A 13,421-nucleotide genomic window follows, 5' to 3' on the forward strand; every position below is an offset into this window, starting at 1 on the left:
CTCTCCAGCATTTATTGTTTTTAGAGTTTTTGGTGATGGCCATTCTGACCAGTGTGAGGTGACACTTCATTGTGGTTTTGCTTTGCATTTCTCTAATGATTAGTGATGTTGAGCATCTTTTCATGTGTTTGTTGGCCACCTGTATGTCTTCTTTGGAGAAATATCTATTTAGGTCTTCTGCCCATTTTTGGATTGGGTTGTTTGCTTTGTTTGATATTGAGCTTCATGAGCTGCTTGTATATTTTGGGGATTAATCCTTTGTCAGTTGCTTCATTCACAAATATTTTCTCCCATTCTGAGGGTTGTCTTTTCATTTTGTTTATGATTTCCTTTGTTGTGGAAAAGCTTTTAAGTTTCCTTAGGTCCCATTTGTTTGTTTTTATTTCCATTACTCTAGGAGGTGGGTCAAAGAGGATCTCGCTGTCATTTCTGTCATATAGTGTTCTGCCTGTGTTTTCCTCTAAGAGTTTTTGAGTGTCTGGCCTCACATTTAGGTCTTTATTCTTGTGTATGCTGTTAGAGAGTGTTGTAATTTCATTCTTTACAAGTAGCTGTCCAGTTTCCCAGCACCACTTATTGAAGAGATTGTCTTTTTTCCATTGTATATTCGTGCCTCCTTTGTCAAAGATAAGGTGACCATAGGTGTGTGGGTTTATCTCTGGGCTTTGTCCTGTTCCATTGATCTATATTTCTGTTTTTATGCCAGTACCATGCTGTTTTGATGACTGTAGCTTCACAGTATAGTGTGAAGTCAGGGAGTCTGATTCCTTCAGCTCTGTTTTTCTTTCTCAAGGTTGCTTTGGCTATTCGGGGTCTTTTGTGTTTCCATATAAATTGTATAGTTCTTTTTCCTAGTTCTGTGAAAACTGCCAGTGGTAATTTGATAGGGATTGTATTGAATCTGTAGATTGCTTTCGGTAGTATAGTCATTTTGAAAATGTTGGTTCTTCCACTCAAAGAATAGGGTATATTTCTCCATTTGTTTGTATCATCTTTGATTTCTTTCATCAGTGTCTTATAGTTTTCTGCCACAGGTCTGTTGCCTCCTTAGTTAGGTTTATCCCTAGGTATTTTATTCTTTTTGTTGCAGTGGCAAATGGGAGTGTTTCCTTAATTTCTCTTTCCGATTTTTTGTGGTTAGTGTATAGGAATGCAAGAGATTTCTGTACATTAATTTTGTATCTTGCTACTTTACCAGATTCTTTGATTAGCTCTAGTAGTTTTCTGGTGGCATCTTTAGGATGTTCTATATATAGTATCATGTCATCTGCAAACAGTGACAGTTTTACTTCTTCTTTTCCAATTTGGATTCCTTTTATTTCTTTTTCTTCTTTGATTGCGATGGCTAGGACTTCCAAAACTATGCTGAATAATAGTGGTGAGAGTGGGCACCCTTATCTTGTTCCTGATCTTAGCAGAAATGCTTTCAGTTTTTCACCATTGAGAATGCTGTTTGCTGTGGATTTGTCATATATGGCCTTTATTATGTTGCGGTAGGTTCCCTCTATGCCCATTTTATGGAGAGTTTTTATCAAAACTTGGTGTTGGATTTTGTTGAAAGCTTTTTCTGCAACTATTTAGAGTATCATATGGTTTTTATCCTTTAATTTGTTAATACGATGTATCACATTAATTTGCATATATTGAAGAATCCTTGCATTCCTGGGATAAACCCCACTTGATCATGGTGTATGATCCTTTTAATGTGCTAGTATTTTGTTGAGGATTTTTGCATCTATATTCATCAGTGATATTGTCCTGTAATTTTCTATTTTTGTATCTTTGTCTGGTTTTGGTATCAAGGTGATGGTGGCCTCGTAGAATGAGTTTGGGAGTCTTCCTCCCTCTGCTATATTTTGGAAGAGTTTGAGGAGGATAGGTGTTAGCTCTTCTCTAAATGCTTGATAGAATTCACCTGCGAAGCCATCTGTCCTGGACTTTTGTTTGTTGAAAGATTTTTAATCACAGTTTCAATTTCAGTGCTCATGATTGGTCTGTTTATATTTGGTATCTCTCCCTGATTCAGTCTTGGAAGGTTGTACTTTTCTAAGAATTTGTCCATTTCTTTCAGGTTGTCCATTTTATTGGCATATAGTTGTTTGCAGTAGTCTTTTATGATCCTTTGTATTTCTGCAGTGTCAGTTGTTACTTCTCTTTTCATTTCTAATTCAGTTGATTTGAGTCTTTTTCCTTTTATTCCTGATGAGTCTGGCTAATGGTTTATCAATTTTGTTTATCTTCTCTAAGAAACAGCTTTTAGTTTTGTTGATTTTTTGCTATTGTTTCTTTCATTTCTTCTTCATTTATTTCTGCTCTGATCTTTATGATTTCTTTCCTTCTGCCAGCTCTGGGGTTTTTTTTGTTCTTCTATCTAATTGCTTTAAGTGTAAGTTTAGGTATTTTATTTGGGATGTTTCTTGTTTTTTGAGGTAGGATTGTATTACTATAAACTTCCCTCTTAGAATGGCTTTTGCTGTGGGGTGCATGTATTTTTTTTAATTAATTAATTAATTTATTGGCTGTGTTGGGTCTTCGTTGCTGCACATGGGCTTTCTCTAGTTTTGGCAAGTGGGGGCTACTCTTCGTTGTGGTGTGCAGGCTCCTTATTGCCGTGGCTCCTCTTGTTGTGGAACATAGGCTCTAGGCACATGGGCTTCAGTAGTTGCAGCACACGGGCTCAGTAGTTGTGGCTCATGGGCTCTAGAGCACAGGCTCAATAGTTGTGGCACATGGGCTTAGTTGCCCCGAGGCATGTGGGATCTTCCTGGAGCAGGGATTGAACCCATGTCCCCTGCATTGGCAGGTGGATTCTTAACCACTGTGCCACCTAGGAAGTCCCTGAATGTATTTTTTTGAATTAGAGTTTTCTCTGGATATATGCCCAGGAGTGGGATTGCTGGATCATATGGCAATTCTATTTTTAGTTTTTTTTAAGGAACCTCCATACAGTTCTACATAGTTGCTGTACCAATTTACATCCTCACTAACAGTGTAAGAGGGTTCCGTTTTCTTCACATCCTTTCCAGCATTTTGGTATTTGTAGACTTGTTTATGGTGGCCATCCTGACCAGCGTGAGGTGATAACTCATTGTAGTTTTGATTTGCATTTTGGAGTACTGATTTCTGTATTTTGTTCCACAAATCTCTGTAGAAGAGCCCTTTGATAACTGATATGAACATGTTGGGTATTTTATTTGAAGCTGGCCCTATCCTCAGGAAAGACTGGTGATCTACCGACAGAAAAAGTATCTCTTCTAGAACCAAGGTTGCAAAACTCTGCAGTACATGATTGTGCTGTTATAGACACTGTGTCTTTATTTTGTGGATAAAGAAACTAAGAATTAGTATTATTTAATATAAGCTCTTAAAAGGAGGGGAAGAAAAGCTCTTATATAATGATGACTAATGTAATGTAAAAAGAGTTATTTTGGCACAATGGTGCTGTGTTTTTCCCTTGCAGTTGTGTAATAGTTTCCAAGCTATTAGATAACTATGTCAGCAAAGTTGCAATGGATTTGACATTTCAGAAAACTTAAAGGAGTTCATTATTTTTGTTCCATTTTCAAAAGAAACCTCCAATTTCTATGTCTTCAGTGGAAATGATTTCATCAGCAGTTAATTATTTACAATTGTACCACCATCCTCACAGTCACCAGAGCAAGCTCCTAGAGCCAGTCTAGTCTGCTTCAGCTCTCTCAAGCTCAAATTACTATCCAAATCTGTTATGTCCTCTGAGATTTGTTTTGCATCTGCACCCATGTTCTCCAGGCCCTCGTCTTCTCTCTGCTGGACAGTGCAACAGCACATCACTATCTCCTTGTCTTGGATCTGCCCACACTCCCATTTGTTCCCTGTGTGAGCCCTTCACTTCTCCCAGTACACACTTCCCCGTCTCCATCTAGCCCTCAATCTTAAGCCTAAGCTCCTTGAAAGCCATTCAGGCTTCAGTCAGTAGCTCAGCATCTTTCACTATTTATTGCTTCCTACTTTTAGGTTTAGAGTTTTTGAACTATTTATAGTTTCAAGATTCTGTCTAGTTTCTATGCCTTCCCAGGCTGTTCCTCTTCCTGAAACACTCTTCTCCAGCCCCTTGGTTTCAGGCCCCATTGACTTTGCTAACTTCTATTCATTTTTCAAAACCATCCCCAGGGAAGAGCTGAATCACTCTCTCTTCTGAACTGAGGCCCTCTAACTTGGTGCTCTGGAGCCAGACTGCTTAATACCATCTTTTAGTAGCTGCATTACCTTGGATAAGTCATTTCCTTTCCCTGTGCCTCAACCGAGGCCTCATATTTAAAATAATAATAATGCCTCCATCATTGGGTAGTTATCAGGATTCAATTAAAAAACAAAATATGAGTGCTTATTGTACAGTAAAGGCTAATATAGATATTATTATTATTATTCACTTGTATATTCAGTTATTCACATTTTACACTGCATTATAATTATTTCTTGATCCTTCAATATCTCACGCACTTACCTTTAATGAGGACTTTGAAAGCAAACACAGCATTTTATTCATCTTTATATCTTCAAAAGTTGCTGTAAAGCCAGGAAAATAGTAGACAGTGGATATGAAGTGTGTAAAAAAGAACAAAATTCTGTGTAAATGTGTGGCAGTATCATCCTACTATGGGAAAGAAAATAAAAGGAAAATTCTTTGGAGATGACTTAAGAAGAGTTAAAGTTGATGTGGTTTAGATCTTAATATGTAACGTGTTTAGGCATACATCAAAGTATGACTAAATTTTCAAGTTAAGTGCCTATAATGGTGGAAAAACACAAAGAGTATTCTGTTGGGTGGCTTAGTTAGAAAAAAAAAATCCATAATTTACATTTTCTCTTGGCTAACACACAAAGCCCATCAACTCTCACCAGAAACTTCAGCTGCTAAGTATGGATCCCCTGCTGTACTCCTAAATGCTTGCCCCCCTACATCCCTTCTGCTAGGGCTACACTCCTGTCATTTGTACATTGGATCCATTGTCTCGTAGGTCTGCATATGTGCACCCTTGAGATCATTCCCCCAAGACCCACACACCCTTCTAAGTTTCCCTCCTCCTACCAGAATATCCATACCTCCCAGAAGCTTCTAGGGCCCCAATTTTTCAGAGCCTTTCTCTCCAATGATAAATGCTGTACTTGAAGTGGGATTGTTTGGTGACAGGAACCACATCTAGAGTTCCAAATAACTGAGTGAAAATGATCTTTTAAAAATAATTTGCAAGTTGAGCACAATCTAGCTTAGTAAATCCATGTAAACTGGTAACTGAGAATAGACTGTACATTTCTTCAGACTGTAAAGCACAACATCTTCTTCAGATTCAGTTTTGCAAATTTTGTGCACTGTCCATGGAAAAATGTAAAAATATTTAAATGGATGATTTAGTTAAAATTCTGTTTGACAAGACAAGAAGAAAAGACATGGAATTAGGGTTTGAAATTAATCTAACACAATCACAAACAGCAACCAAGAAACTACAGAAGTAACCCTCAGCTCTCTGAGCTGATATAGTCCTCAATTTACATCTCAATGGTCTTTTCGAGACTGAATGTTGTCAGAGCCTACAAGTTGAGAATAAAGTCACAGCCCACTTAAGATGAATCTCTTTGTAAGTGCATTAAAGGAGGGATACAAGGAGAACAGCTCTATGTAATGGTTCTAAGAATAAATATTTATTGAATAATTTACAAAACAGACTGATTTCGGTGGGACTATTTGATTTCTGTGAAAGTCAGACTTTTTAACAATAATAATATCAATAAAAATAAAAACATCTTGACAGTGTTTTACTAGCATATACATTTTTTTTTCTTTAACTCCAAGAAGAAGAACTAATGATGTACGTGTAATTTTATCATGTTAAGTGAGGGAAAAAGCCCCTGAAAATTAGCTGTTGGCCTGTGGCAAATTCCTGAATTTCATGCTATTTTTGGACTTTGCCCAGGGAGGGAGCTATATTATTTTGGATGTGAAAGGCCGTCCAATGCATTAGCTGTGACAGGATTGCACAGACAGGTATTAAACTGGCCAATAGGAATTTTTCACACACAGTGGACATTGTTTCATAATTAGTTGCTGCAATTTTCTGGCTCTGTGATGATATGAAGTTTCAGTATGAATGTGAGGCAAATGATATGAGTAGATAAAATATAAGAGATTCCTGTTGACAGTAAGTACAAGACAACATATGATATTGGGGGTGTACATACCACACATACCACATGGCTGGTTAATCTTCAAGGCTCATTTCATGTTAGAAAACAGAGCCAAGTGAGAACAGCCCCTTCCAAATCCAGACAGCCACACAAAAGCCAACAATCCAATGCAACATTATCTCATAAAGCAAAGCTGTTTCCCCTGATCAATTTTCTTGAATAAAATAAAATGATGTTCAATTTTTAAAAAAAAAATATAAGGTTAATGAAATTCAAGAAAGCTGTTGGCATATATTCAGCCTACACCATACCATTGCTTCCTCAGCATGATCTGTTTTTAGGAAAAACAGCAATTGACACCAATTAATATTAATTACTCATCTTGCTCTTATTCTTTGAGTTTTTCTGGCCTTACCAATATGCACCATTCAAGTTCAATACTTGCTTGAAGCCTGAAGAATTTTTTTCAGCTCAACCCTAACACGTGCTACTTTCTGTCCAGTGTCAGGAGGAAAAGGAAGTGCAAATGGGCTGTGGTCATGTAAGAACAGAAATTTGCATAGACCTCGGGCAGGTTATAAACCTATTAAAGATTTAATGTTTTATTATAGGATTTATTCCAAGAATACTTTTTATATCTGTGTAGTTATTATAAGTAGGCAACTCTGAAACTATTATTATTGCTACCATCCTTATTGGAACCATCTTTGGCATTATCCTATTACCATTGGTACTGTCCTTACAGTATCTTTACTATATGGTACATTCTGTATTTAAAACCATCAATGACTTTTCCTTGCCACTGAGTTAAGAATAAGTTTTCCAATTTAGGGATTAGAAGCTCTACAAATAATACAGTCCCATCTTCCCTCTCCAGTCTCAGCTTATATTATTCCCTTGTCATACCATGGGCTTCCACTAACTGGACCAATTGTGACTCCCAACCACATTCTAACTAATGGTTTTTATTGGTTTTAAATATATTTGCATAATGTAAATACTTACATATGATTACAACAGAAATAATTTTCTGATTTATACCTAAGCCCATATTTGAGTACATTTTTGGAAGCTGCATATTTGAGTCCCTCTAAATTTTGTACTTTTAGCTGGGGATTTCTGGGAAATTTTGTCCCAGCAACTGCTATTCAGTTCCACAAGTGGCCATTCCAGTCTATATCAGTCTATAAACATGGCTTTTTCTGTGCTGTGATCCATAGCTTATCTAGGTTGAAACTTTGCAACAACTTTAACAGACAGGAAATTAATGGTAACAGAAACTTTTAATTTTGTTGTCTTACCATTAAGTGTTTGTTCCTTTTTCTCTCGGATACTTCCCCCAAGATACAATGGATCTATGTTTCTATGAGATCTTTCTTAATTTAAATCTGGTTCAAGACCTAACTTAATTTTACCTTCTATGTTAAGTAAATGCAGTGTACTATATTCTTAATGCAATCAGTACATCACAATTTTTTAATAGAATTAGTCACTGAACGCTCGTATGTGCATAATGCACTAAGTCCCTATTTAAGTTAAACCCTTGTGTGGCTCAAGGTGTATGACACCAAACCACAAATAGATATGTTACAAATATATGTATAATATGTATAATATGTATAATATCCTGGCAAAAAGTCTTTGATTCACATAGCAGATTCTGTTGAGTGACTTCTGCGGGTGAGGAGCGTTAAAGGGCAGGGGTTTATGAATACTGATTCCTCAAGAGAGACCCATAACATCATCATACCTTGAGAACTGGTTGGTGTTATGGCAGAAGTGAATGACATAACAGAAATGATCATCTTTTCTTTTCCTTCCTCCTGTCCTCCAAACACTTCCACAGAAATAACCACTTTATTGAAAACTCTCAAGCACATTCTGTGTTCCTGAGGCATCTTTGCCAATTTATGATTGAACTTAAAGCTATTTATCATGTACATCCTTTTAAGGTTGTGGAGCTCTGTATGAACTAACTCACCTCCAAGATGGTTAAACAGCATTTAGAACATTCCCTCTCCTAGACATAGAAAGGATTTCTATTTGGGAATACTTTTTCCCACATGACTGGTTTACTTATTTGAGCATTCGACCTCATTGCTCTCTGAGAAAGAAATTACTCTGGAGAGAATCAGTATGAGATGGTGAATCAGTATGAGATGGTTTCAAGCAAGGGAATAAGCAAGGTAATAGCCTTCTTTATCATTAGTATTTATTCAGAAAGCCATCTGGAGGGTTACAGCCATAACCCTCCAAAAAATAAAAAAAGGAGGAATGATGAGATGGAGATTGCCTATTCTTTGGGGAGTTCTAATCCTTCAGATGAGTTCTCACCAGTACAATCCAACAGCTTCCAGGACATTTCTAAGAGTTTTCTGGGTGACAGTTTACATTTATCAACAATTGCTATGAGACCTCAAAATTGAGAAAAGTATAAAACTAGAGTTAATAGTACTCGCTAGATTGATCAATAACCTTAGGGACTATAGCTTCGTGCTTTTTCTTCCCAAACACATACATGTTTTAGAAGAAAAGTTAATAAAATAAAAGTAAAAATCATGGGGATTAGAGTAGTTCTTCAGAATAGGAATAAGTCATTACTACAGAGGCAAAAGGGTGCAGGTGGTGCTGGGTTAACGTACAGGAATGTGTCCAAGCACATCTCAACAAGTTAAGGATCGTAGTAAACAAAGCTTGGTAACTTTCTCTCAAGTAGGAGTTATTGGTATTAAAAAGTGAAGAGACTGATGCTCGTGGCAAGCCTCTTGGCAGAACTTCACAGGTTTGGAATACAGAGGAGAACCTTATTTTTAGCTTTTCTGTCCCAGAAATTTAGTTTTGCCATGCCACACGGTTTGGTCACATTTAAAGAGACTGACAATAAAAACAGATGATTGAACTTGGTGTACCCCCCAAAAAATAATAAAAAATTAAAAAAATAAAAAATAAAAAATAAAGAGACTGACAGAAGCTAACCAAGGTTAGAGGAAACTAACATGTAAAATAGCTCAGTGGAAGGATTTATAAAAGGTACATTAGAGCTTATACATTTTTAAACATCATCTCCTACTCCTATAGACATGCATATATTGGTCCATGACCTGAAAGAACAACCATGTGGGAAGATGACTTTACTAGGTGAGAAGGTAGGCCTGCTCACTGCTTTGCCATCTCTCCTAGTGTGAAATTATGGTGCCATCAGAATTCAAAGTGGCTACTTTCCTAGACCAAGTACAAATTTTCTAATAAAATTTGCTAGGAGAAGACTTAAAAAGGCAATTTTCTTTCCACTTTGATATTCAAATGAGCAATGTGCATACTTTAGCTTTTCTCTCTCTTTCCCTAATAAGATGGTAGGAAATGAGTTTGGTGATTTTTTCTTTCACTGTTGGTTATCTAAAACACTGGGATTTGCAGTCCTTTAAGTTTCCCTTTGAGCAGACATAAAATTAGCAATGTTTTGCCTGTGTATGAGCCAGTATCTTTATCATCCATTAGCTTTGGCTTACACCAGCAGCAGTTGTTATTTGGAGGATATGGCTCTCCCTAACCCCTAATGGGGCACAGCCCTGTGAGTTCCGAATCTCCAAGGTGCTAGTAGTACTAGGATAAGCTGGGGGGCCTGGCAGAACTACCAGTTCACTGGCAGAGCCTCCATAAGTCACTGTTGTCCCTGAGAGACAGAACATTCCATGTTGGTACAAGGCCAGGGAGCCCACAGCTGTGACTGATCAGTTGGTGTGTTCCCTCAGGCTCTTCCAGAGAAACTGAGGTGGGTGGAAGTGTGCATACTGAAAATTTGGATGCATATTTTGTTTCTCAGCGCCCTCTGATTGAGGGTATAAGGGCAAAGTAAGAAAGCATTTTATTTCCCTTTTCATGGGTAGCATCACTCTAGACCTAGACAGGGGAGCAGATCTAAGTCTTTTCTCCTTGGTTTCAGAAAAGTTTTATTTGTGAGTTTTTAAAAAAATTTTTTTTTTAGCAGCTGTTTTTAAAGTTCTGTGGGGGTTTTGCTTATCTTGCCAGATTCAGTATCAAGAAGGCATATATATCAAGCTTCACAGCAACTCAAAAATAGCGACCCAAAATGCTTGAACTTTTTTCTAAGTGACGTCTTAATAATGCAATACATTTGGAAATATAGTTACTAAGGTTTTCATAATCATCCTAGGAATGTAATATTTCTGTGGGATATGGAGGGCAAAAATCAAGCAGTTTTCCTAAGATGAGAATTTATGTATAGCTTTTAAAGTAATTTTTTATCCTCAAGAAAATGTAATAGGAACAGCGGAATTGTGGGACTCCTGTAAGAGGTTGCATCTGGGCAAATGTATCTTCATTTGTTAAGTTGTTTACATGTTTATAGCAAGCCTCACCCTCGGCAGCAGCCAGAGAATTCCTGCTCAACCAGTTTTTGCCTTTGCACAATCATTCTTGGTTTCCGAGTAAGCAAAAGGAAATTGCATATTCATTTAAAATTTGTTATTTGGCTTACTGTGCGACGTACTCAACTATGAATTTTTAAATCCATGGATTATTTAAAAAAAGGTTTTGCCAATTCTTTTAGAAATGTGAAAAGAAAAAAAAAACAACTCGGGAAATGGAGAATGTATTGAGCTATGAAAAACAGGATAGGGAGAAGTAGAAGGGGAAAAAAATGAAAGGTTGTTCTCTGTAGTCAATGCATTTGTCTTAGAAGAAATAATTCTGAAGGGAAAAAAAGTGGCTTCCCTTAAGCACATGAAAGGTACCCAGATTTTATCTAATATTAAAAATCATGACGTGTCAGATGGCTGTCAGGATTCTGAGATATTAACTTTCATTTCATGGCAGTGCTCTGCCACTACTGATTTTACATTTAACAGAGTCCATTGCTTCATATTGCCTTCAGAGTCTCTGAATTCAAGATTTATTGATCTGGTGTCAGTCAAATATGCTTTATTTTCTGAGTCCTTGCCTCACCTAACCGTCTGCAGCCCCTGCAAGAGAGGACACTGTTTACACTGGTGAATGTGTGTGAAGGCCTGGCAAGTGAGAGAGGAAAGGTTCAGCTGGGGTCAGTTTGGGTGGAACATTAGTGCTAATTGAGAGAGTTCTAGGTCATGGAGCTTCTAGGTCATGGTGCTTTGCCTACAGAGACAGTGGATGTGGCCAGAAGGAGATCCTCTAAAGGAGGACTCACATCAGGAGAGACAGAAGTAGTGATTACAGTGCTGGGGAAAATGACAGAACAGCTTTTTGGGAGGAGTGAGTGATAGTGCAATATTAGCATTTTATGAAAAAAGTAAGCATAACTTATTTAACAAAATAATCAAATCTTACTACTCAATGTTATGAAATACATTTGAACAAAATGTATCCAATGTAAAGTTATGAACAAATATAAAAGTTAAAGAAAAATATCATTTAAATATAAATACTAGCTACTAAGTGACATCTCTGGGCTCTGCTGTTTGCTTGGACTCCATTCCTGTCAATCCTGGGACCAGTGAGATCACTCAGAGCTATAACCTCCAATGGGGTCAGCCCAACTGGCCTTCAGTGTCTTCCTGTCACATAGCTCCCCTGAGTGGAGTTCTCACTAATACTGCCTCTGGGTAGCTCCTCTGTGCAGGACAAAGCAGTTTTATTTTAGCAGTTTTATTTTTTTGCTTACCATCTGCAAAGAAGTGGCCGTGGCCCTAGTCGCTTCATTCTCAGCTGAGGCATCTGCCTCTGCAGTGCACTCCAGCCAGGTCCGTCCTGGGCTTTTTGTGTGAGGCTGCTCTGAGGTTGGGGGAAGGATATCAGATGCAGCAGGAGATCAGTGACAAAGAACAGGAGCAATGGCTTGCAGTGAGGCTGTCAGGAAAGGGGATTGGGCAGGAAGTGGAAGAGGAGGCTATTAGAGACAGAGATAAAAATGGCCAACTAAGCTGCTGACTAACTTCTCAAACATTTGCATGACCACAACTGAAGTACCAGTGTTTCAGTTTTTAAAAATAGCAAGGTAAAAGGTAATGGTTTGCAATCTTGGCTGTACATTGGGAAGTTTATTTTTAAAAATTCTGAGGCTTGGGTCACACCCTCACTCCCCCACCAGAGATACTGATTTAATTGTTCTGGGTTGTGACTTTCTCATCAAAAGCTTAAAAATCTTCCCAAGAGAGTTCCAACATGCAGCCAATGTTAAGAACTGTAATTATAAGTGAATGCTAGGATTTTTTGAAAATCAGTATTAAATCCATAAATGGAAAGTGCAGCTGTTACCTTTATTTTAACCAAAGGGAAACAGGCTCATAATTAAGGAGCATCTTCAGGTGCCAGGCATGGTGCTGAGTACTATTACCTTTTTAATTTTTATAGTAATACTGTGAAGTGAGAAGAGTCAACCCAATTTAAAAGGTGAAGAAAGTGAGGCTAAGGGAAGAGAAGTAATTTGCTCAAGGTGACAGTGTCTGTGGAGGTAAACCTAGCAGCTGGGTCTCAATCCCAGGCTATACGATTCATCTTTTTTCTTACCTTTCCTTTAAGACACAGCTGTAAAGGGTAGTTTATCATGGATTGCTTGAAGACCTACATTCTTTTGTGCCATATATCTAGGTAGAAGAAATGAAATCTCTATGTTCTAATCACTATAATCTATAAGAGTACTCAAAATCAGGGTTCAACAAATTATAACCCACTGTCTGTTTTTGTGTGGCTTATGAGGTAAGACTGGTTTTTACATCTGTAGATGGTTGAAACAGAATTTAAAGAAAAACATTTCATGGCCCATGAAAATATGAGATTCAGAATTTGATGACCACAGGTAAACGTTTATTGGAACACAGCCACTCTTACTCATTATGTTTTATCTGGGGCTGCTTTCCCACCGCAGCAACGGGCTTGAGTACTGGTGACAGAGACTGTACTGTGTAGCCCTTTACAAAATAAAGTTTGTTGACTTCTGCTGTAGAGTAAAACCTGATAGAGAAATCTTAATGTACAAAACTGACATATAGTATAGAGAATGCTGTTCACATTAGCAAATATGTAACAATACAAAACAATTTTCAAGATTCTTTGAAGGTATAAGCTATCCTAGTGCATTTAAGTGTTGGTTTAAAAATCATTAGGTGCCCCGGGGGGTTGATGTGTATATAAATGTAAAGTAAAAGCACCGTGAACAATTATTCACAGAAGATTAATCACAGAAAAAGGTAAAAACCTTTAAAAATGATGTCACTAACATTAATTGTAATAACTCCATTCATTTTTAGCTTTACTGGGAAATT

The sequence above is a fragment of the Hippopotamus amphibius genome, chromosome 7, assembly GCF_030028045.1.
Source record: "Hippopotamus amphibius kiboko isolate mHipAmp2 chromosome 7, mHipAmp2.hap2, whole genome shotgun sequence".
Lineage (NCBI taxonomy): Eukaryota > Metazoa > Chordata > Mammalia > Artiodactyla > Hippopotamidae > Hippopotamus > Hippopotamus amphibius.